Consider the following 23,052-nt stretch of genomic DNA (forward strand, 5'->3'; position numbering starts at 1 on the left):
GTGCTGTTCCTCCAATTTGTATTTGGCCTCACTCTGACAATGGAGGAGGCCCAGGACAGAAAGGTCAGTGTGGGAATGTGAAGGGGCGTTAAACTGGGAGATCACGTAGGCCAAGGCGGACTGAGCAAAGGTGTTCAATGAAACGATCGCCCAGTTTGCGCTTGGCCTCGCTGACATATAGTGGTCCACACCTGGAACAGCGGATGCAGTAGATGAGATTGGAGGAGATGCAAATGAACATCTAAGTTTAGAGCAGGTCTGCTTCTCTTTCTTTTTATTGCCTTTTTTTAAATCACTTTTTGAATTGTTTCTGAGTGTTATGGACATTAATATGGGACCTTTGATTAAATTTAAAAGTAGGATTCTAGATAATTGGAGTGAGTAAAAAGAGATGTAGATTACCCAAGAGTGGGGGAAGGTGGTTCACATGTCACTTTGACATCTTAAACCTTGGTGACGGTACTAATTAGTGAAATGTGGAGTTAAAATGAGGTTGTGCAAACAAGAGTGAAAAGATACTGATGAATCATATGAGGATAAAAATAAATAGTTTGATATTCCGAGTGTACATAATGCGCATTAGAGGAGTTAAAGGCTGTGGCTTATTTGCATTTCATTTGATCTTTTGTAATTCATACATTCAAGTAAAGGAGATTGAAATAGTAACTGGCAGAAATAGCAGACGCTAGAGCAGAGGTTCAATTAATTCTATTGATTTTATTCATTTAATGAAGGACAATATCTGGGCACCTTTGGACTGATTAAGTCCTTGAAATTTACTACAAATTAACTAAGGTAGAGTTAAGTAATGGCTCTGGAAGTTTATTGAATTTTCACTTGCTTGAATCCACATATTACTGATATCCCATGAGACTAAATCACCATTCGTAAGCAAAAACTATGATTTAAAAAAAAGTTTAAAAAAATTAATTGTCCTGAGAAGTTGTCTGATTGCACAGATTAGTGACAGATCTGGTGCATCATGATGTACAAATAGAACATTAAACTTTGAGCAGAGAAAAGTACAGGACAGGAACAGGCCTTTCGGCCAACAATGTCTGTGCCGAACACAATGCCAAGCTAAACGTATCTCATCTGCCTGCACGTGATCCGTACCCCTTCATTCCCTGCATATCCATGTGCCGATCTCAAAGCCTCTTAAACGCCACTATCACATCTGCCTCCACCACCACCCCTGGCAGCACTATGCATAAACACTAGCTCTCTATTGTTTTGCGGGCTATCGATTTTATATTCATTGGTCACCAAATGACTTGAAATATAAATCTAATTAGTAAGTTAACGTGAAATTAAGTTCCAACTTCCATCAAAGGGGAACTTGCTGAGTGATGTACATTGGAACTCAATACATCTTTGACAATGCTACTAGGACATTGGAGCCTGTGTATCTGTTGAAGAATCTACCTAGGTTTTAACTACTGAAAGACAATAACAGAAGATGAAACCTTGCTTGAGCATAAGTTGAAGGGCCAACCGATATCTGAGGTCCTATCAGCTTGTCTGCCACTGAGGCCAGCAAAAGTATTTTACAGCTGCACTGGATGACAGTGTGGGCAAGGTAAGATTATTTTCCTGTGCAGAGCGCCTGGTCAAGAGTGTTTAATTGTCCTTTGCACTGGGGCCGGAACAATGAAATTCTTAATGTTCACTGCTTTACAGTCACATGAACACAAAACAAATAATCATATCTCTATAATTATATAACTGTGATCTTGGATGTGGATGTATTTATTTGTGCGTGTGTGTCTTGTTTGTCTGTGATTCACATCTCCTCGAAAACACGACGGGCTAACAGTTACATTTTTACATATTCCGATAGAGATTTACCTCATGATCTCAAAAATCGCCTCATCATTATTTCTTGAGTTATTTATTAAAATTGTTCACAAAAATGAAATATTTTTTAAAGCTAACGAGCTGATGACATCACAATGGCTCTTCAGCGTTTTCAATGCGCGGCCTGCTGGGCATTTTTTTCCACGCGCTGCGAGTTATGCCCCCCCAACTCGCAGTCATTTGTTCGCCGCCCGCCCACAGTCGACTGGCACTTGGCCGGCTGTCCGCCCCACCCGCAGCCCAACTGCCCTCCCCCCCCAGGGCTCTGGATTGAAGCCGCTGAACACGCAGTAATTTGGTTGGACTTCGGAGGGCTTCAGAGGTCCCGCGAGGTCCCGAGCGCTACCGAGGCCCGCCGCCCGCTTCCAGTCGGCCCTGACCGCTCAGTGTACACGTCGCCCGCTCGCCGAGTTCAAGTACGGAAAGTGGAGACTCTGATCTCGGCCAAGGAGAACGACCAGCGACCAGCGCCCGCTGTGAGTCCCCATCGCACCGCAAATTCCAGCCACTATCCCTTTGGTCCCCCTCGCTTGTTCCTTCCACCTCCCCCCGTGATGCCCCACCTCTCCCCCATGGCTCTTCCTCAGTCTGTTTCTTTTCTCTGAGCTCACTCCCCCCGCCCACACACCACTCTCCCCTCACAAAACACCCCACAAGCCCCCAAGCCCTCCCCCACAACCCCCCTCCCACAATCCCCTCTCCCCAACAACCCCGCCCCCACAACCCCCCTCCCCCACAACCCCCATCCCACAATTCAGTGGATAGGACGGGGATGGGGTAAAAGGAGCCAATGAATAATATTAATTTAATATCAAGGGGGATGGTTTGTGTGTGTGTGGGTGTGGGGAGGGAGGTGGGTAGTATGTGTGACACCGCAGGCCACTCCACCTCCCCCCCCCCTCCCCCCCACATCCGTTGGGGGGACGGGACCCAACGGGTCCCACTTGGTCAAGTAACTATTAAAAGTCTGATTGTGCATGTGGATGTGTGTGTGTGTGTTTATTTGTTTGTGTGTTGTCACATCTTCTCGAAAAAACGATGTGCTAACCGTAACATTTTACATATCCTTTATTTCTGGAGTTATTAATCAAAATGTTCACAAATCAGAATTTTTTTTTTTAAATAAAACCGGCTGGCTTTGGCTGATGACATGATGACGTCACAATGGGTCTGTGTACTGTGTTCATGCGCTGTGAGTGACTCGCTCTCACGCTGCCTGGATGTTCGATCGCGTTGCCCGGCCGCTTTGCCCCGCTCCCCTCCCCCCCCTCGCCCATTCCCCCCCCTCCTCCTCTCCTCCTCCCTCCCTCCTCTCCCTCCCTTCCTTCCTCTCTCCCCCTTCCTCCTCTCTCCCCCTTCCTCCTCCTCTCCCCTCCTCCTCTCCCCCTCCTCCCCCCTCTCCCCCCTCCTCCCCCCCCCCTCCTCCTCCCTCCCCCCCTCCTCCTCTCCCCCCTCCTCCTCTCCCTCCTCCCCTCTCCCCTCTTCCCCCTCCCCTCTTCCCCCCCTCCCCTCCCCCCCCTCTTCCCCCCTCTTCCCCCTCACCCCCCCCCTTCCCTCCCCTCCCCCTCCCCTCCCCTCTCCCTCCCCCCCTTCTCTCTCCCTCCCCTCCCCCTCTCTCCCCCCCCTCTCTCCTCTCTCCTCTCCCCCCCTCCTCTCTCTCCCACCTCTCCCCCCTCCTCTCTCCCCCCTCTCCCTCCCTTCCTTCCTTCTACTACCCCCACTCTCACCCTCCTCTCTCCCCCCCTTCCTTCTACCCCCCTCTCTCTCCCTCCTCCTCTCTCTCCCCCCTTCCTCTCTCACTGGAAAAGCAATAGGGAACAAGATGCTAATTTTAGAGTATGAAAATAGTCATAACTTTTTTAATACTGAAGATATGAAAGTGAATTAGGTGTCAAATTAAACTTCTTTTTATGCGTTATCTGATGGGATAAATTGCAGACTTGATTTTTTAAATCGCAAAATTTTGTAACATTGCTGTAATACGTGCTGTTCCTGCCCTCACTAGCACGAGGTACTGGGAGCAATCCAGAGATAATCACCCTGCTTTTCAGTCTTCCTAACTATAAAATCGCATTGCAGAACCTCCTACCTCTTCCCGATGTAGTTTGTGCGTATATGCACAAATACTGCCAGCTGCTCACCTTCCCTGGTGGTGAATTAATGGTGAACTGTTGTGATTTACAACAGTTCACCATTAAAGATGCAGAATTATTTGGTATTCTGCAGAGGCCATTAAAATAAGATGGTTTTATATCTTGGAAACACTCTGATTGACAATGCACATAAATGGAAAATAATTTCCAGTTGTAAATGGCAATCAGAATGAGCATTAAAATGGCTCATTAGTTGTGGATCAGGTTCTGCTGAGATTGTCATTATGAGGCCTAACAATCGACCAGTTGTATACAGAATGGGCTTTAACAGACTTGCTACTGGTTCTTGCATTTGCAACATTTTTATAGATTTTGATAAAATCAAATTAAAAAAATCACAAATGCAATTTAAATCAGTTTGATGCATGTAAATGAAACATACGGCTATCCAGTTCACAATGTGGAGCAATGAGTCTGTTTACAGTGGAGACATGCAAAGAAGAATTGGCAGGTTTGATTTATGAGCTACATTGCAACACTAAACATGCTTGTATTAAATTAACAGAACCACAGTACAGGCTAAGAATTGTCATCAGTTGTTGGTGAGGCCAAGACTGGGAAGATTGATGCCAAGTCATTGAAAATAGTTTGAATTACTCTTGTATCACAGAGAAATTTTGAGCTTAATATAATACAAGTCTCTCTATGGAAAATGAATATAGCTGGGTTGGTAGTTCAAAGAGTCATTAAGCTTTCATAAGGAACTCATAACTGAAGACTAATATCATAGAAACACAGAAAATAGGTCCAGTAGTAGGCCATTCGGCCCTTCGAGCCAGCACCGCCATTCAATATGATCATGGCTGATCATCCAAAATCAGTACCTCATTCCTGCTTTCTCCTCATATCCCTTGATCCCGTTAGCCCTGAGAGCTATATCTAACTGTCTCTTGAAAACATCCAGTGAATTGACCTCCACTGCCTTCTATGGCAGAGAATTCCACAGATTCACAACTCTCTTGGTGAAAATGTTTTTCCTCATTTCAATTCCTAATGCCTATGCCTTATTCTTAAACTGTGACCCCTGGTTCTGGATTCCCCCACCATTTTTCCTGCATCTAGCCTGTCCAGAATTTTAAATATTTCTATAAGATATCCTCTCATCCTTCTAAATTCCAATGAATATAAGCCCAGTCGATCCATTCTTTCATCATATGTCAGTCCCGCCATCCCGGGAATGAACCTGGTGAACCTACGCTGCACTTTCTCAATAGCAAGAATGTCTTTCCTCAAATTAGGAGACCACAACTGCACACAATAATCCAGGCCCTGTACAACTGCAGTAGGACCTCCTTCATCCTATATTCAAATCCTCTTGCTATGAAGGCCAACATGCCATTTGCTTTCCTCACTGCCTGCTGAACATGCATTGTTACTTTCAGTGACTGATGTACAAGGACACCCAGGTCTCATTGCATCTACCCCCTTTCCCTAATTTGACACCATTCAGATAATAAGTTTCCTTCTTGTTCTTGCCTGAATGTTGTGACTGAATCAGATGTCCCTGGCCTTCACCAACTTTGCAGTTTAAGTGTTCATATGGATACTTTGTCAATGTATTTAATCCATCACTCTCTCAGGCAGTGCATCCCAAACTCCAACCAAACCTTGGGTGGAAAAGAAATATCCTTATGCCCCTGTAAACATCCTACTCCATACCTTAAACCCATGCATTCAGGTTAAAGTTAAGTCGAGTCACATTTATTTTTATAGCACATTTAAAAAACAACTCTCGTTGGCCAAAGTGCTTTACATTTGTTATAAGAATAGCACAACAAAACAAACTACACATATATATATATACATGTAGCCCTCACTCAGAGGACGTCAGGAAAGGCTTGGGAGTATAGATAAAGGTAGTAATGGGGAAAAGATTACTATTGTCTACCTTTTTAAAAAACATCTGAACTGGTACATGGATAGGATAGGTTTAGAGGGATATATGGGCCAAACGCAGGCAGGTGGAACTAGTGTAGATGGAGCATGTTGGTTGGCATGGGCAGGTTGGGCTGAAGGGCCTGTTTCCACCTGTATGACTGATTCTATAACTATCTCATCTGTACATCTCATAATTTTGTATATCTCTTTTCAGATCTCCTCGCTAATTTAGCATTCTTGACATTTTCCAGTAATTTGCCTAGTTTCCTGTAACCCAGGTTACTTGTTGATGCCAATTACAGTTTGTTAATGAGTTAACGGTATGGCGAAAGGATAAGACACAGGTTCATATGTCTGTGTGGACCAGTTTCTTGTTATATTAATTAATTGAGTTCACTGAATACTCAAATGTATTTTTAAATCGCAGTCACAGCAAAGCAGCACCTTTGTCATAGTGAGCAGCAGTACATGGCGTGAAGACCAAAAGACTGACAAGCTTGGCTACAATTAATTGGAAGTGTTTAATTACGTTGGGTATTGCAGAAATATGCAGATGATACGGTATGGGTGTACATTTGACCTGATAAGATAATCTAATTATAAAGTCATTAGAAGAGTCCTGGATTGGAGCACTGGAGGGCTGATATAGTGTACAAATCTGATGAGCAAGTTTTTAACTAAAATCAGGAGCAGGAGATTGAAGTTTGCTGGTTTCTATTCTGACAAACTTGAAATTGGTGGAGTTGAGATTATAATTGACCTATTGTCTCTGACTGGTTTTCCCAGCCTTGCCTCTGATGTGGGTATGTGACCGGGCCAGGTTGTTGCTGTGGGATCACACACCCTGCAGAACTAGCTCCTTTCACACTTTTATTATTTCAAGAATAAACGTTATTCAGAATAAAAATTATATACAAAACAAATACCCTGCAAAACTCTTGATACATTCTTAGTGTCCATACATTCAATATTGTTGATGTTAGCACCTCCCTTTTTTACACATAATACTTGAAACTTGCATGGCTTCCAGGGGTGATATCCCTTCCCTTATTTGAGGAGTGTTCCCACCAGACAGCCCTACCCTCGCTATCTTTTTCTTTATTGTCTCCATTCATGTTACATTAGGCAGAAGTTCCTCTAAAGGTTGCATTTGACCAACATGTTAGATTTGTGTGAAATCTCTCTGCATGCTACTTGAAAATCATTAGCCTACTTACAATAATTAATCTTTGTTGAAGTAATGAGCTGATGACTTCCACCGAAGCGCAGTAATCATTTTGTTAGTTAAATCTCACAAAAGAAGTTCAATGCGCTGGTGTGTGGGTGCTGCACATGGCTCATTAGAGCTACATTTACCTCCGTAGAACACACAGTGCTGGAGCAAACCAGCAGGTCGGGCAGCATCTCGAGGACATGGAAAGGTGTCAGGACCCTTCTTTAAACTGATTGTAGTGGGGAAAAGAAAACTGGAAAAGACATTGGGGTATTAAAGGGCCTGTCCCACTTAGGCAATTTTTTCGGCGACCACAGGCAACTAGGCTGTCGCCACATGGTTGCGGGGTGACGCCTGTATGGTCGTGAGTTGTCTCCTCAAGTTGCCTAAAGAGTCGTCATTTTTTTCTTGTCGCCGTTGGATTTTGAAATGTTCAAAATCTTTCGGCGATTGTGGGTTTGACGTAGCTTGTCTTCTCCTGTCGTAGGTGCTGTCATAGGTTGTCGCCAGGATGACGCAGGTTGTCGCCAGCTGATGACTTCGGAGAATTCCATTGGCGACTACCTACGTCAACCGATGACAGGTACCGGCGACTGAATTGGCTTCAGTTGTCTTCATGTTGTCGCAGACAGGGTTGTAGCTTGTTGCGGGTGGACGTAGGTTAACTTTGGTTGTCGTAGGTTGTCATAGGTGTGGTTGTAGGTTGTCATAGGTGTGGTCGAAGGTGGACGTCCTAATGGGTCGCTGGTTGTCAATAGCAGGCCCTTTACTCTACTTCCTTCACAAATGTCAGATGTCTCACTTCAGCATGAAGTTAGGTTTCTGTCATTGCTTTTCAACTGAAACACTATCTTAATATTGCATTGCAAATTGGGTGCAGCTGAAATAATTCCACAAGAGGCTTCGCTTTAGATTTGTAGGTGAGTACATTCTTTTGTCATGCCAAACTACTTAATATCATCCTCTTGCGTACCATCAGAAATAAGATTCATAATATATCTCTTGGTATAAATAGTTACTTAAAATTAATAGGATCAGTATTTCTCATCTGGCTCGGTGATGTTCAGTAAGGCTTGCAAATGGCCATGAAAATGGGCGCACAAAAACTCTGAAATTTGAAGTTTGGTTTATTGTCACGTATACTGAGCTATAGTGAAAAGCTTTTGTTGTGTTCTAACAAAGTTGTGAGCCATCCACAGTGTACCGATACATGATAAAGGGAAGAAGGTTTTGCAAGAATGCAAGATAAAGTCCAGTAAGGGCAGATTATAGTCCAAGGGTCTCTACTGAGGTAGCTCAGTACTCTGATGCAAAGTGCACGTGATGCCACATGGATGAAGGATTTCCACATACCCACCTAATGGCTGATAGAAGTATACGGCTGACAGACATAAATGCCGGCACTGGCATTGTGGTGTCCTGTTCTGCACCTGCATTGTCTCTTAATGTGCCAAAACCTCAATTGTTATATAAAATGGATTTGGAACTGCTTGCAGGCTGCTTGCTATAATACTTCTTTTGTCTATTTTCTTGGCTTATGTTCAATGTGCTTTTCCATATGTTAATATCTTCAGCACTCTACATTAAGTTCCCTCGTTAGCGCTGAAGCACGTATGTGAAGATTCAAAGCTTGTGAAACTAATTGCTTACAAACCTGGCTGGCTGGGTAGGGCTTCTGCAGGGCATTTAGAACGGCACAGAGAAAGAGTCTGTGCCAAGCTGGATATTCATAGATAGGTTACAACACTGGATTAGTAAATTTGTGGGTGACACTAAAGTGAGCGATACAAAAATTAGTGGTTTTGCAGATTGTGAAGATGGTTGTGAACAATTGCAGCAGGACCTGGATCAATTGGCCAGGTGGGCAGAGGAATGGTTGATGGAATTTAATACAGAGAAGTGTGAGGTTTTGCATTTTGGGACGTCGAACAAGAGCAGGACCTACACAGTAAATGGTAGGCCTCTGGGTAGTTTTGTAGAGCAGAGGGATCTAGGACTCCAGGTGCATGGTTCCTTGAAGGTCGAGTTGCAAGTCGATAAGGTGGTCAAAAAGACTTTTGGCACTTTGGCTTTCATCAGTCAGAGTATTGAGTTTAGAAGTTGCGAGGTCATGTTGCAGTTGCATAAGACGTTTGTGAGACCATATTTAGAATATTGTGTTCAGTTCTGGGCACCATGACATAGGAAAGATATTGTCAAGCTTGAAAGGGTTCAGAAAAGATTTACGAGAATGTTGCCAGGACTAGAAGGTGTGAGCTATAGGGAGTGGTTGTAGGCTGGGTCTCTATTCCATGGAGCACAGGAGGATGAGGGGAATTCTTATATACAAAACCATGATAGGAATAGATCGGGTAGATGCATGGAGTCTTTTGCCCAGAGTTGAGGAATTGAGGACCAGAGGACATAGGTTCAAGGTGAAGGGTAAAAGATTTAATAGGAATCCGAGGGGTAACTTTTTCACACAAAGGGTGGTGGGTGTATGGAACAAGCTGCCAGATGAGGTAGTTGAGGCTGGGACTATCCCATCATTTAAGAAACAGTTAGACAGATACATGGATAGAACAGGTTTGGAGGGATTTGGACCAAGCGCAGGCCAATGAGCCTAGTGTAGCTGGGACATTGTTGGCCGATGTGGGCGGATTGGGCTGAAGGGCCTGTTTTCACACTGTATCACTCTATGACTATATTAAAAATTACAACGGAATCCTGATCATCTGGGCAAGGGATGGTAATGAAGTTTAATGCAGATAAGTGCAAGGTGGTAGAAACAGAAACATAGAAAGCAGCTGCAGGAGTAGACCATTCTGCCCTTCGAGCCAGCACCGCCATTCAGTATGATCATGGCTGATCATCCAGAACAGGGTGTTCCTGCTTTTTCCCCATATCCCTTGATTCCGTTAGCCCTAAAAGCTATATCTAACTCCTGAAACCATCCAGTAAATTGGCCTCCACGGCCTTCTGTGGCAGGAAAGATTTGTATTTTGGAGAGTCGGATTTGATGTTCCAATACACAGACATATAGATGTTCTTTAACCTCTCTCTTGGCTGCAGCCTCAACAGTGGACTTCTTTACTTAATTCATTTATTTATTTATTTTAATTCTTTATTTCGAACAGAATAAAAGAATAAAAAGCAAGTATGAAACAGCATACAAAAAACAAAAAAACAAAACAAGAATATTTATAAAGTGTCATAAACAACATCTATAAATAAATGAAATCGTATGTGTTCGAAAAGGAGTAGGAAGAAGCCAAAGCGTATTAATTCCCACCCCTTATTCAACTGCTTATAATTATCTTATACAAATTTAGAAACATAGAAATTAGGTGCAGGAGTAGGCCATTCGCCCCTTCGAGCCTGCACCGCCATTCAATATGATCATGGCTGATCAATTTAGCAGCTATATGTACACCATATGTACACCATATGTGCACCTGCAGCTATATGTACACCAAATTATTTACATTTATACACTAATCAAATATTTACAAAGCCATACAAAAAAAGAAAGAAAAAAAGAAAGAAAAGAAAAAACCTTCATATACTATAGTATCTCTTAGTCATATATACAACCCATCACCCTATAATCACCCTTTCCAATACAATCAGTATAACAAATATCACAATCACAATCACCTATCCTCATCCCAATATCCTTTAAAAAAAGGGTTTCGGCCCGAAACGTTGCCTATTTCCTTCGCTCCATAGATGCTGCTGCACCCGCTGAGTTTCTCCAGCTTTTTTGTGTACCTTCGATTCTCCAGCATCTGCAGTTCCTTCTTAAATCCTTTAAAAAAAAAAGTGTTTTTGTACATCTTTTTAAACTGAATTATGTTTGTGCTAAGTTTTATCTCCTGTTCCAGACCATTCCACTAATTCACACCACAGATTGCTATGCACATACTTTTAAGAGTTGTTCTGACATTGAGTTTTTTTAAATTATGTTCCACTCTCAAAGTATACCCACCCTGTCTTTCCATAAACAGTTTTTGTATATTTCCTGGAAGTAAACTATTTCAGATTCAGATTCAGATTCAACTTCAATTGTCATTGTCAGTGTACAGTACAGAGAACATGATTTCAATAAATAAATCTGTTTACATGCGTACAGTCATAGACTTATTTTTTCCTGTGGGAGGAGTGTCCGGGGGGGGGTGGGGGGGGGGGGGGGGGGGGGGGTGATTGGCAGTCACCAAGATACATTGTTGAGTAGTGTGACAGCTGCAGACAGCCGTAGACAGAAAACATTTCTTGCTTTGTACATGATTTGTGCAGTCTTAAATTTAACCAGATTGATGAACTTCAGTATATGAGACTTTAAGAATAATAAATTGGTATGTTCAAGATATCCAACGTTATTGATAATTCTTATTGCTCTTTTTTGTAATGTGCATAACGGCTGTAGGTTGGTTTTGTAGGTGTTACCCCATATCTCCACACAGTGACTTAGATATGGCAATATGAGTGTATTATACAGAGTATGTAATGATTTGTGGTCCAGAATGTGCCTTGATTTTCCCAATATTGCTATAGACTTTGCCAGTTTTGCTTTGACGTGATTTATATGTGGTTTCCAGCAGATTTTGTGGTCTAAGATCACACCAAGAAATTTATTTTCATATACTCTTTCTATACTCATGTTATCTGTTTTCAATTGTACTTGAGGGTTTGTTTTATGTTTTCCAAATAGCATAATCTTTGTTTTGCTTAAATTTAGAGACAATTTGTTGACATCAAACCACTGTTTTAATTTATTCATTTGTGATGTGATGACCTCCAAAAGCTGCTTCAAATTGTCACCGGAACAAAAAATATTTGTATCATCGGCAAATATAATCAATTTCACTATATTTGATACTCTGCATATGTCGTTAATGTGTATTATGAAAAGATTTGGACCTAACACAGACCCTTGAGGTACTCCAATATTTTTTTTAAATTTCAATATTTTTTAAAATTTCAATATGGCTTGGAAAGAGTGGATGTGGAGAGAATGTTTCCATGTGTGGGATTTCATAGAAACATAGAAATTAGGTGCAGGAGTAGGCCATTCGGCCCTTCGAGCCTGCACCGCCATTCAATATGATCATGGCTGATCATCCAACTCAGTATCCCATACCTGCCTTCTCTCCATACCCCCTGATCCCCTTAGCCACAAGGGCCACATCTAACTCCCTCTTAAATATAGCCAATGAACTGGCCTCAACTACCCTCTGTGGCAGAGAGTTCCAGAGATTCACCACTCTCTATGTGTGAAAAATGTTCTTGTATCATCTCGGTTTTAAAGGATTTCCCCCTTATCCTTAAGCTGTGACCCCTTGTCCTGGACTTCCCTAACATCGGGAACAATCTTCCTGCATCTAGCCTGTCCAACCCCTTAAGAAATTTTGTAAGTTTCTATAAGATCCCCTCTCAATCTCCTAAATTCTAGAGAGTATAAACCAAGTCTATCCAGTCTTTCTTCATAAGACAGTCCTGACATCCCAAGAATCAGTCTGGTGAACCGTCTCTGCACTCCCTCTATGGCAATAATGTCCTTCCTCAGATTTGGAGACCAAAACTGTACGCAATACTCAGGTGTGGTCTCACCAAGACCCTGTACAACTGCAGTAGAACCTCTCTGCTCCTATACTCAAATCCTTTTGCAATGAAAGCTAACATACCATTCGCTTTCTTTACTGCCTGCTGCACCTGCATGCCTACCTTCAATGACTGGTGTACCATGACACCCAGGTCTCGCTGCTCCTCCCCCTTTCCCAATCGGCCACCATTTAGATAATATAATCATTTCCATCTAGGACTAGTCGTAGCCACAGAATTAAAGAACGTACTTTTAAGAAGGATATGAGGAGGAATTTCTTTAGTCAGAGGGTGGTGAATCTGTGGAATTCTTTGCCACAGGAGGCTGTGGAGGCCAAGTCAGTGGATATATTTAAGGCAGAGACAAATAGATTCTTGATTAGTACGTGGGTCAGAGGTTATGGGGAGAAGGCAGGAGAATGGGGTTAGGAGGGAGAGATAGATCTGCCATGATTGAATGGCAGAGTAGACTTGCTGTGCAGAATGGCCTAATCCTGCTCCTGTCACTTATGATCTTACTTAAACTGTTTTTTGTATGCAAAATATATACAGGTTGAAAACCGATTTTCGGGTAACTGTTCTGCCCACCCCTATAATCCAGTCAAAATTATGAGAGGGGCGGTGACCGGAAGAAAGCACTGTCCCCAGGGGCTACAACATGAGCCACAACACAGCCATGTAGGGTGAAGAAGGGCTCGCTGGTGCACTTTGCGATTCGGGAGTGGGGTCAGAAGCCAAGGCTCTAAACGGCCGGGGAGACGGTGGGAGCCAGGGTATGGGTTGGTAGATCATTCCATTCACATTCAGTTTACATTTTATATTTGTTTTATTTAAGTAGCTGGCATCCATGGTGCTTTAGAGACATGAGAGGGGTGTCATTAGCGGGCCAGGCATGTATTAGTTTATTTAGTTTGGAGATACTGTGCGGAAACAGGCCCTTTGGCCCTCCGAGTCCGCACCGACCAGTGATCCCCGGCATATTAACACTACCCTACACACACTATGGACAATTTACATTCATACTGAGCCAATTAACCTGCACACCTGTATGTCTTTGGAGTAACATAGAAAATAGGTGCAGGTGCAGGAGGAGGCCATTTGGCCCTTCGAACAAGCATGGCCATTCATTTTGATCATGGCTGATCATCCACAATCAGTAACCCGTGCCTGCCTTCTCCCCATACCCCTTTATTCCGCTAGCCCCAAGAGCTCTATCTAACTCTCTTTCAAATTCATCCAGTGAATTGACCTCCACTGCCTTCTGTGGCAGAGAATTCCACAAATTCACAACTCTGGGTGAAAACATTTTTTCTTATCTCAGTTTTAAATAGCCGCCCCTTTATTCCTAGACAGTGTCCCCTGGTTCTGGACTCCCCCAACATTGGGAACATTTTTTCTGCATCTAGCTTGTCCAGTCCTTTTATCTATATTACTAAAAGTCTGATCTTGACCGCTTTTGGCCCACTGTGCTGCGATTTCCGAGTGAACGCCGCCACCTACGGCCGTCATTTTTGGCCACCTCGTTCAGAGCCCATGTCTGCCTTCCTGGACCAGAGATTTTTTCCCAGTGATGAAAAATCAGAGAGATATTAATGTTTACAAAAATTTCACCACTCTGCTGCCCCTGCTGGAGGGAGGGGGAGGGACTATAAAACCAGGAAGTGGTGTACCTCACAGACTCTGCAAGATTGAGGTCACGTCTCTATGATCTCTGAATAACACTGAACACATGTCTACTAAACTGTGAGTGCCCTTAATGTGGTTTGAAAATGAAAATATGGTTGGTTTGAAGTAAAAATGCACTCTCCCTCTCTCCCCCTCTCTCTCTCTCCCTCCCTCTGCCCCCTCTCTCCCCTCATCTCTCTCCCCTCATCCCTCTCCCCCCTCCTCTCTCTCCCTATCCCTCTCTCTTTCTCGCTCTCCCCTCTCCTCTCCTTTCTCCTCCCCACTCCTCTCCCCCCCTCCTCTCCCTTCTCCCCCCTCCCCCTCTTTCCCCCCCCCCTCCCTCCCCCCTCTCTCTCTCTCCCCTCTTTTTCTCCCCCTCCACACCCCCTACCCCCTTCCCTCCTCCCCCCCCCCTCCCTGCTCCCCACCTCTCCCTCCTCCCCTCACCTCACCCCCCTCTCAGCACCCCCTCTCTGTCCCCCTCACTCAGCACCCATTCACTCCCCCCTCCTTCCCCCTTAGTGTGTGTGACGCTGCAAGCCGCCTCCCCCCCCACAACTGCACGTTGAGGGAACAGACCCAACGAGTCTGCACTTGGTCTAGTAATCTTATACGTTTCTATAAGATACCCTCTCATCCTTCTAAATTCCAGTGAATACAAGCCCAGTCTTTCTCCCTCGACTAAATTTTCATGGTTTTGGTAATTATCGTCTTATTCTCCCTTGTGTACAATTTTATAAATAATTTATTTTGTCACATCAGCAAAAAAAAAACAACATTCACTGCAAAATAATTTCATTCATCCCTGGGTGAACCATTCACCAGTTTAAGAAGCACAACTCTAATGTATCTTCAAACGCATATTTACATCAGTGTCCAAAATTGACCATAAAGGATATGATGACACATTTCAGATATAAATCATAATCAGTAAAAAAAAAATACACATCTCAAAAATGAAAATCAGAAAGCAATTAAATTATGAGAAAGGCTTGAACACATTTCTATCCGTCTTGAAACTTAACTAATAGGGTTTTCCCTCCACATGTCACCAAACATTTCTCGCAGGTTATTAATCAAGTGAGATTCAGAGTCAAGATCAATCCCATCACCACTCATCACCTACAACTGTGCATCAAAGGCAGGGATCAGTAGATACCGCTCATGATAATCTCACCATTACACTTGTAGTTTCCACCCTAAACCAGGTAGGAACCACTGATACCTGTGTGCGTGCTGTAATACATGGCTCATTTTAGGCAGCTCAGCAAACACTGAGGAGAATCTGGAACAATTTTACAGAGGATTTTTTGAATTAGAACCAGTTTCAAAAGATCGAGACACAAGAAACTGCATCTGTGGAGGGAATTGACAGACAGACTGAAGAAGGGTCCTGGCCCAAAACATCATCTGTGCATTCCCTATCTTTAAAAGATCTCTTGTTACAGCCACACCAATATTTATGGTACATTCAGCCATACCATCAGAACGTGTTGGAAAAAGTGCTTAAGTACCTATTTCAATGCAAAGAGCATCATAAATAACAGTAGAAAACTTAAATGACACAATTGTTCAGAAAAAAAATAAAAAATTAATAGGTAGAAAAAAATATTTTGCTTAATAGGATTGCGAAAGAGCCAGAGCTATGCAGCACAGAAAGAGGCCCTTTGGCCCAACTCATTCATGTCAACCAAGTAATCTATCCAAACTAGACCCAATTATCAGTGTGTGGCACACATCTCTCCAAACTATTCCTATTCGTTTACTTGTCCAAGTGTCTTTTAAGTGGTATATTGTAACCACCTCCTCTTGTAGTTTGCTCCATATGTGCACCTGCCTCTGTATGAAAAATTCTGGAATTGGAATTTTGAAAGAAATAACCATTCTTTAAAAAAGACATCATCCAAGCGGTAAGGTGGAGGTGAACTTTATGAAGTATCTGAAAAGGGACTTTTTAAAAACGGATCAGTACAAAACGTTAAGGATATTATCTATTAAATTATTAAATAGCAGTGATATGTCTGCTGTTAAAATCCATATAACTGTAGCAACGAATGAAGAGCAAGCTATAACATCATTAGATCTCAAACAGATGAGGGATTGCAATGTATAACTAACCTCACGGGCTGGAAGCAGGCAGCTTGCTAATTTCTTGCTGCCCGTTAATTATAATGATTGCTGTGAGCAGCCAATTCTTCCTAGACTGCCCAATGTCTGTATGGATTAATCAGGGCGAGCGTTTTTATTATTAAAGAGAGTCGGCACTTCATAAGGGGGAGGTGCATTGGAGCTGCAGCCGATGCCGAGAACCATAGCTCTGACTCAGTATGGACTGGGTAGGCTGAATGGCTGCCTTTTATGTCAATTGAGAAGATATAAGAATGTTGAACACAAATCTGACCTGGGGCAGCCATGGATGAGGGTGAACGTGCTCCAACCCTCAATTTCCAGATGCTTTACAAGTGGTCTTGGTAGTGAAGAGAAATCTGGGTCAGACAACCCTCCTGAAAGTTTATGAATAACAGAGGTAACTTAATATTGGAGATCTGGTTGCAATGCCATTACGCTGGATCCAGTGACTTTATTTAATAAACCCATGTGAAAAGTAATGGATGTATCTTCAAATGCCATATCTCAACCAACAGCCATCAACAAACTTAGCCAGTGCTCAATTCAACACACTCCCAACACTCACTTAAAAATGGACCCAATCAGATGGGACTTTTATTGAATGCATATCTCTTTACATCTGTTGCATGCATCACGCGCAGGCTGCATGCACTGCAACTATTCAATTACATCCCAATAAACTGCAGCAAATTCACTCATGAAGTAGACAGTTAGAACTTATTTCCCAAGGTGGAAATATCAAATATCAGAGGATATTGCTTTGAGGTGAGAGGAGAAAAGTTTAAAGGAGATGATGACTCCCCTCCTATGTCTCCAAAGCACCATGGATTCCAGAAACTTAAATAAAACAAATATTAAATGTAAACTAAATTTTGTGATAAAGACTCAAGGGTGAATGACACTGCAATAGTTTAACAAGGACTGCATTAGAGTATTGCTTGAGGGGGAAAATAGTATGTAAATATATGTAAATCAGGAAGAATAGTTGCAAATTATAAAATATCCACGCCATAAACAGCAATTTGACTGGCTAGTGTTGATTAAGCAACGGCAGAAAGATTAGTGGTGAAAATGATTGAAGTATGCATCTTATGTTATGTTTTCATATGGTTCTTTACAAATTATAAAGAATATCATGGTATTCTTTGATTTAAATGTGAATCATGATGACGGCAGTGATAGGATCCAAGATCCAAGTCAACATGTCTCTATAAGCCTAGAACCACGTAAAATGGCAGTGTGACTTCACAACTTTAATTTAGCTAATGCTTTTAGCATTGTAAAATGTCAAAGGAGCTCAATCAGTCAAAAAGACAGCAAACTAAATAAAATTACATCGACTAAATAAAGTGACAAAAACATGGTCAGATACATAATCAAATTAGTCCCAGTCCTCTTTCAACCGTGTGAATTTTCTCCCTTCATGTATGTATCCACTTCAATTTTGGAAGTTGGCACACTTTTCTTTACTGATTCAAGCAGTGCATTCCAGATCCTGCTAGATAACAATCATTTCCATGTATTCTCTCTGTTTCTGCTAACAATTACCTGACATTTATGTTCTCTTGCTACTAGTGTTGCCAACTGTCCCCTATTAGCCGGGACATCACGTATATATTGAGCTAAATTGGTTTGTCCCATACAGAACCGCCCTTGTCCTGTATTTGACTGCTACTACTCTGTAAGCACCAGAGGGCACGCTTACAGACAAATCCTAGATCTGAAACAACAGCCTGCGTGTGTGTTGCATGTGCACGCACGTGTGAATCACCTGTCATTCAATCACAAGCCACCTTGTGCGCAACAGTTGTATGCTATATTTTGCCCGTCTCTGTAACGGTAACCTCCTCTCCCTCCCCTCCCCCTCGATGCCCTGCCCCCTTCTATGTCCTCTCCCCTCCCCTCCTCTCCCCTTCAATGTCCCCCTCCCTCAATGTCCCCCCCCCCGCCCCCCTCCCACGTCTCTGTAAGCCCCCCCCCCCTCCTGTCCCGTCCACCTCTCCCTCAATATCCTCCTCCTCCACTCTCCTCTCTTCCTACCAATCGCGCCCCTCACGGCCCTGTCCCATCTACCTCCCCCTCTCCCTCAAGTCCCCTCTCCTTCTCCCTCCCCTCACGTCCCACCTCCCCCCCCCCCCCTCCTCTCTCCTTCCCCTCTCCCTCTCACTCTCCTCTTCCTGCCTTCCCCTCCATTCCCCCTCTCCCTCCTCACCCCTCTCCCTCTCCCTCTCTCTCTCCCTCCACGTCCCCTCTCCCCCACCCCTCGCATTCCCTCCTGTCCCATCGAATGAGTCAGTTCTGGGATACAGTCACACAGCATGGAAAGAGGCCCTTCGGCCCAATGTGCCCACATCGACCAACATGCCCCATCCACACCAGTCCCTTATATGCCCCGTCTCCACCCACCTTTTTGTCCCTTATTTGGGAATGAGAAAGTTGGCAACCATACTTGCTACTACCCTTCTGCCACTGATATTTAGCACTTTCTAAAGCACTCATAAGGCCCGAGCGTGCTGTGAGACAGAAGGTTGACCTGGCATGCTGTGACCATGCCCGACCGGGTCTGGCTCTCTCGCCGTGCAGCCGGGTGCCCGCTCGGAGAGAGATGCCGCTGAGCCCGGTCCCTGCTAGCCCCGTGGGAGGGAAAGGAGTTGGACAGAAGACCAGTGGACGGACTGATTAGGGGAGGCTTTGTAGAGCCTCAATGGTGGAGGGAGCCATTGTAGGCCCTACAACAGCCTGTGGCTTGACTGAACCAAGCGCTGCTCCAAGAGAACTAACACGTAGACCAGAGGTGCAGCGGCCTGCAGCGGCACAGAACATTGGAGCAGAGGTGGAGGACACAAACAGCCACGCTTAGCCAGGCCGACCCTGGAAAGCTGACAGGGCAAGGGGCCTTCATTAAGATTTGTTGAGAATTATCCTGCCACATGATTTGGTTTAGTTTAGAGATACAGTATGAAAACAGGTCCAAAGGCCAACCGAGTCTGCACCAACCAGTGATCACCTGTACACTAGTTCCACCCTACATACTTGGGACAATTTACAGAAGCCAACTAACCTACAAACCTGCACGTCTTTGGAATGCGGGAGGATGGTTCAATGGTTCTTTATTATCACTTGTGCAGTGGAAGTCTTTATTTGCATATGGTTCAGATCAGTGTTGGCATACCGAAGTAAAATCCCCAATAGTACAAAATGCATAGAAATAGTCCACTGGGACACAATGCAAGAGGCACCATGTTTAGGTGTAATTTTCAAAGTCCAGTATAGTTCGTACGCACATAGTTGTCTGGTGCGGCCCCGATCCATCCGGATCAACCAGCAAACCCTCGGCCCTTTCTTTGCTCGGTCACCTTCAGCCATTGTGCCTGAGGGGTGCTTCCTGCAGCTGATCTTGGGGGCAGAAATGGTAAGACCCTGGTTCACTCGTCAGCCATCCCATGTACCCTCCATCCTCCTATCTGATTCTCCAGTCCTCACGGATGGGCAGGGGCCGGCACACCAGCTTCCTTCTACAGGCCGTGACCCTCGGGTCCCTTCTGGCTACGTGAAGTACCCAGAAAAAACCCATGAAAAGCTTCAATTAGCACTTTAAAATGGATATTACCTGAACAAATTTCCAGGCATTGGTCTTCGCTACATTCCACAGGCTTTCTGATGAGGCTTTATAAGACGCTGGTCAGACCGCATTTGGAGTATTGTGAGCAACGGAAACAAGCCCTATGACACACCGTGTCCATGCTTAGCTCCCCAACTAAGGCAAATGATTGTGGCACACTGATCTGTATATTGTTAATGGCACATTGTAATTGCCTCTAATGCCAAGAGACAGGATACATTTATTTGTCACATGCACCAATTGGTACAGTGAAATTTGTGGTCACCATACAGCCATACGAACAAATAAAGAACACAGAACACAATAGTCTTTAACATAGACATCTCCACACAGCGGTATCAACGTTTTCCACTGTGAGGGAAGGCACCAAAGTTCAGTCATCCTCCTCTGTTGTTCACCCCTGGTCAGGGCCTCCCGAGCCCTCCGTAATCGCCGCTACGGGTGGCCCGGTGTTCAGGCCTGCTCGCCGAGATGATGGAACTCCGACGTCGGAACGAGAGAACATCCTCAGCGGCTTGGATTTACGGATCAGCCACTACTTACCGGGGTCCGCGGCTCCCGAAGTCCACAGGCCGAGCTGGGCGGAGACTCACGCTGGCAGCCCTCGGCAAAGGGATCCCAGGACTCCGCGATGTTGGTCAGCGCCGCCCGTGCTGGGAGCTCTGCAAACCACAGCTCCGCAATATTGAAGCAACAGGCCCAACACTCCGGAGCTTCAAACGGCGATCCAGGTAAGGCATCGCCCGCTCTGCGATGAATCCAGTGCTGCACCACTGCTGAAGCAGTCCGATCTCCGGTCTCCGGCAGGAAAGGCCGCGCCAATCCAGTTGGTAGGCCGCGAGAGGGGAGCGAGGACGCGACTCGGAGAAAAGTCGCGTCCTCGCCAGGAAGTGACGGGGAAACGATTTCCCCCTTACCCTACCCCCTAAATAGAAATACTAAAAAAAATCCTCCAGAACATACTTTTAACAAATGAAAATTAAAAAAGATAGAAAAACAGACAGACTGTAGGCAGAGGCTGCCATCATGTGGCGCCCCTAGTGGCATATCATGCTCCGATGCATTTAAAAGTCTGATTTTCCAATAATCATGTATATTTTTAATATTTGGCTTGATGGTAGTAATCTGAGTGATGCCTTGGAATACTGATGAGAAGCATAGAAACTACTTTCAACTGAGACAAGATCTGGGGAACTAATGAGTTAGTGAAAATGGTAATCTTTGCAAGTTTGCTGCCTATATTTTCAAATAGATCAAGTTATATTAGATTCACAATGTCTAACAAGCACCTCTTGTGATTTGTATGCAAAATGACCAAGTCACTCGCATGGAAGGATTATATCAGAATGATGTTGGGATTCATTAATTTTGAATATATTATATTCCAATTTTTAAATCATCTTGATTGAATTTAATGAAACACCCTAAAACGGATATATATATATGGGATAAAGGAAAGAATTTGTGCTTATTTACGAGAGATGTAGGTGAGGTACTAAATAGCGACGTTCACAAGCGATAAGAGCAGAATTAGGCCATTCGACCCCTCAAGTCTACTCCACCATTCAGTCATGGCTGATCTATCCTACCTCACCCCATTCTCCTGCATTCTCCCCAGAACCACTGACACCCATACTAATCAAGAATCTAACAGTCTCTGCCTTAAAAATATCCATTGACAGCCTCCGGAGCCTTCTGTGGCAATGAATTCCTTGACTAAAGAAATTCCTCCTCATCTCCTTCCTAAAGGAACTGTAGATTAGTTTATGCATGAGAACCAATCATAGTAGAATAGCATCACTCACCCCACCCTACTGTACGATTTATATTAACACCCACTTCCTGCACTGGTCAGTCTTGGAAGCGGTCAAGATGTTCTAGCAACTAACAACCTGCTGTACCGCTGTAGTTTGAATACTGATTAAAGATGACCTTGGATTTGAGATTGTATTATTTAGTCATTTACAGGAACTTCCTTTTATTCTGAGGCTATGACCTCTAATCCTAAACTCTCCCACTCATGGACTTGTTCCAGCACCAGCATATCCTTCCTCAGATATGGGGTCCAATATTGCTCACAATACTCCAAATACGGTCTGACCAGCGCCTTATAAAGCCTCAGCATTACATACTTGTTTTGTATTCTAGTCCTCTCCAAATTGACTTCCTTATGGCCCTGTCCCACGATACGAGTTAATTCCAAGAGCTCTCCCGAGTTTACGTTGGAGCTTGGGGTCATCTCATAGGGGCTCGTAACGCTAACGGCAGGTACTCGGGAAGACTCGCTAATGGCAGGTAAGCTTGGGAAGACTCATGAAGATTTTTCAACATGTTGAAAAATGTCCACGAGAGCGCCGAGTACCGACAAGCGGCCATTACCGTAAATCTCCGTGTTCGAATCAGGGCAAACTCGGGAGAGCTCTTGGAATGAACTTGTACGGTGGGACAGGGCCATTAATACTGATTTGACGTGCAAATTAACTTTTTGGGAATCCTTGTACCAGTGTAGGATCTACTGAACCCCACGACAGAAAGCAAAGAACAAATGACACTTAGCTGAGCCTGACACCTTGCATCACATTTGTGTCACGTTTATTCCAGAAACCCCTTTTGACCTACATTCTCACCAATCACAACCCATGTGCAGATAAGGCCAATTAGTGCGTCTGACCTTGGAGTTGTCATAGAGCTCATGGCTGGACCTTCTTGTGGGCATGAAGCCGCCACACCAGCATCGCAGAGTTTCCGCCTCATCCAAACTACCTGCGCCCCACTAGTCTTTGTCTCCGTGCAAACTTGGCCACAAAAACTTAATCTCTCTCCAAAATAATTGTGAAGAGTAGGGGCAACCAGCACGACCCCGCAATGACTATGTAGGCACTGGCAGCCAACATGATAACCCCCCCATTATGACATTCGTTGCATCTGTTTCCCCAAGGAAAAGATATGGACGA

Source organism: Leucoraja erinacea, chromosome 2 (assembly GCF_028641065.1).
Source record: "Leucoraja erinacea ecotype New England chromosome 2, Leri_hhj_1, whole genome shotgun sequence".
NCBI lineage: Eukaryota > Metazoa > Chordata > Chondrichthyes > Rajiformes > Rajidae > Leucoraja > Leucoraja erinaceus.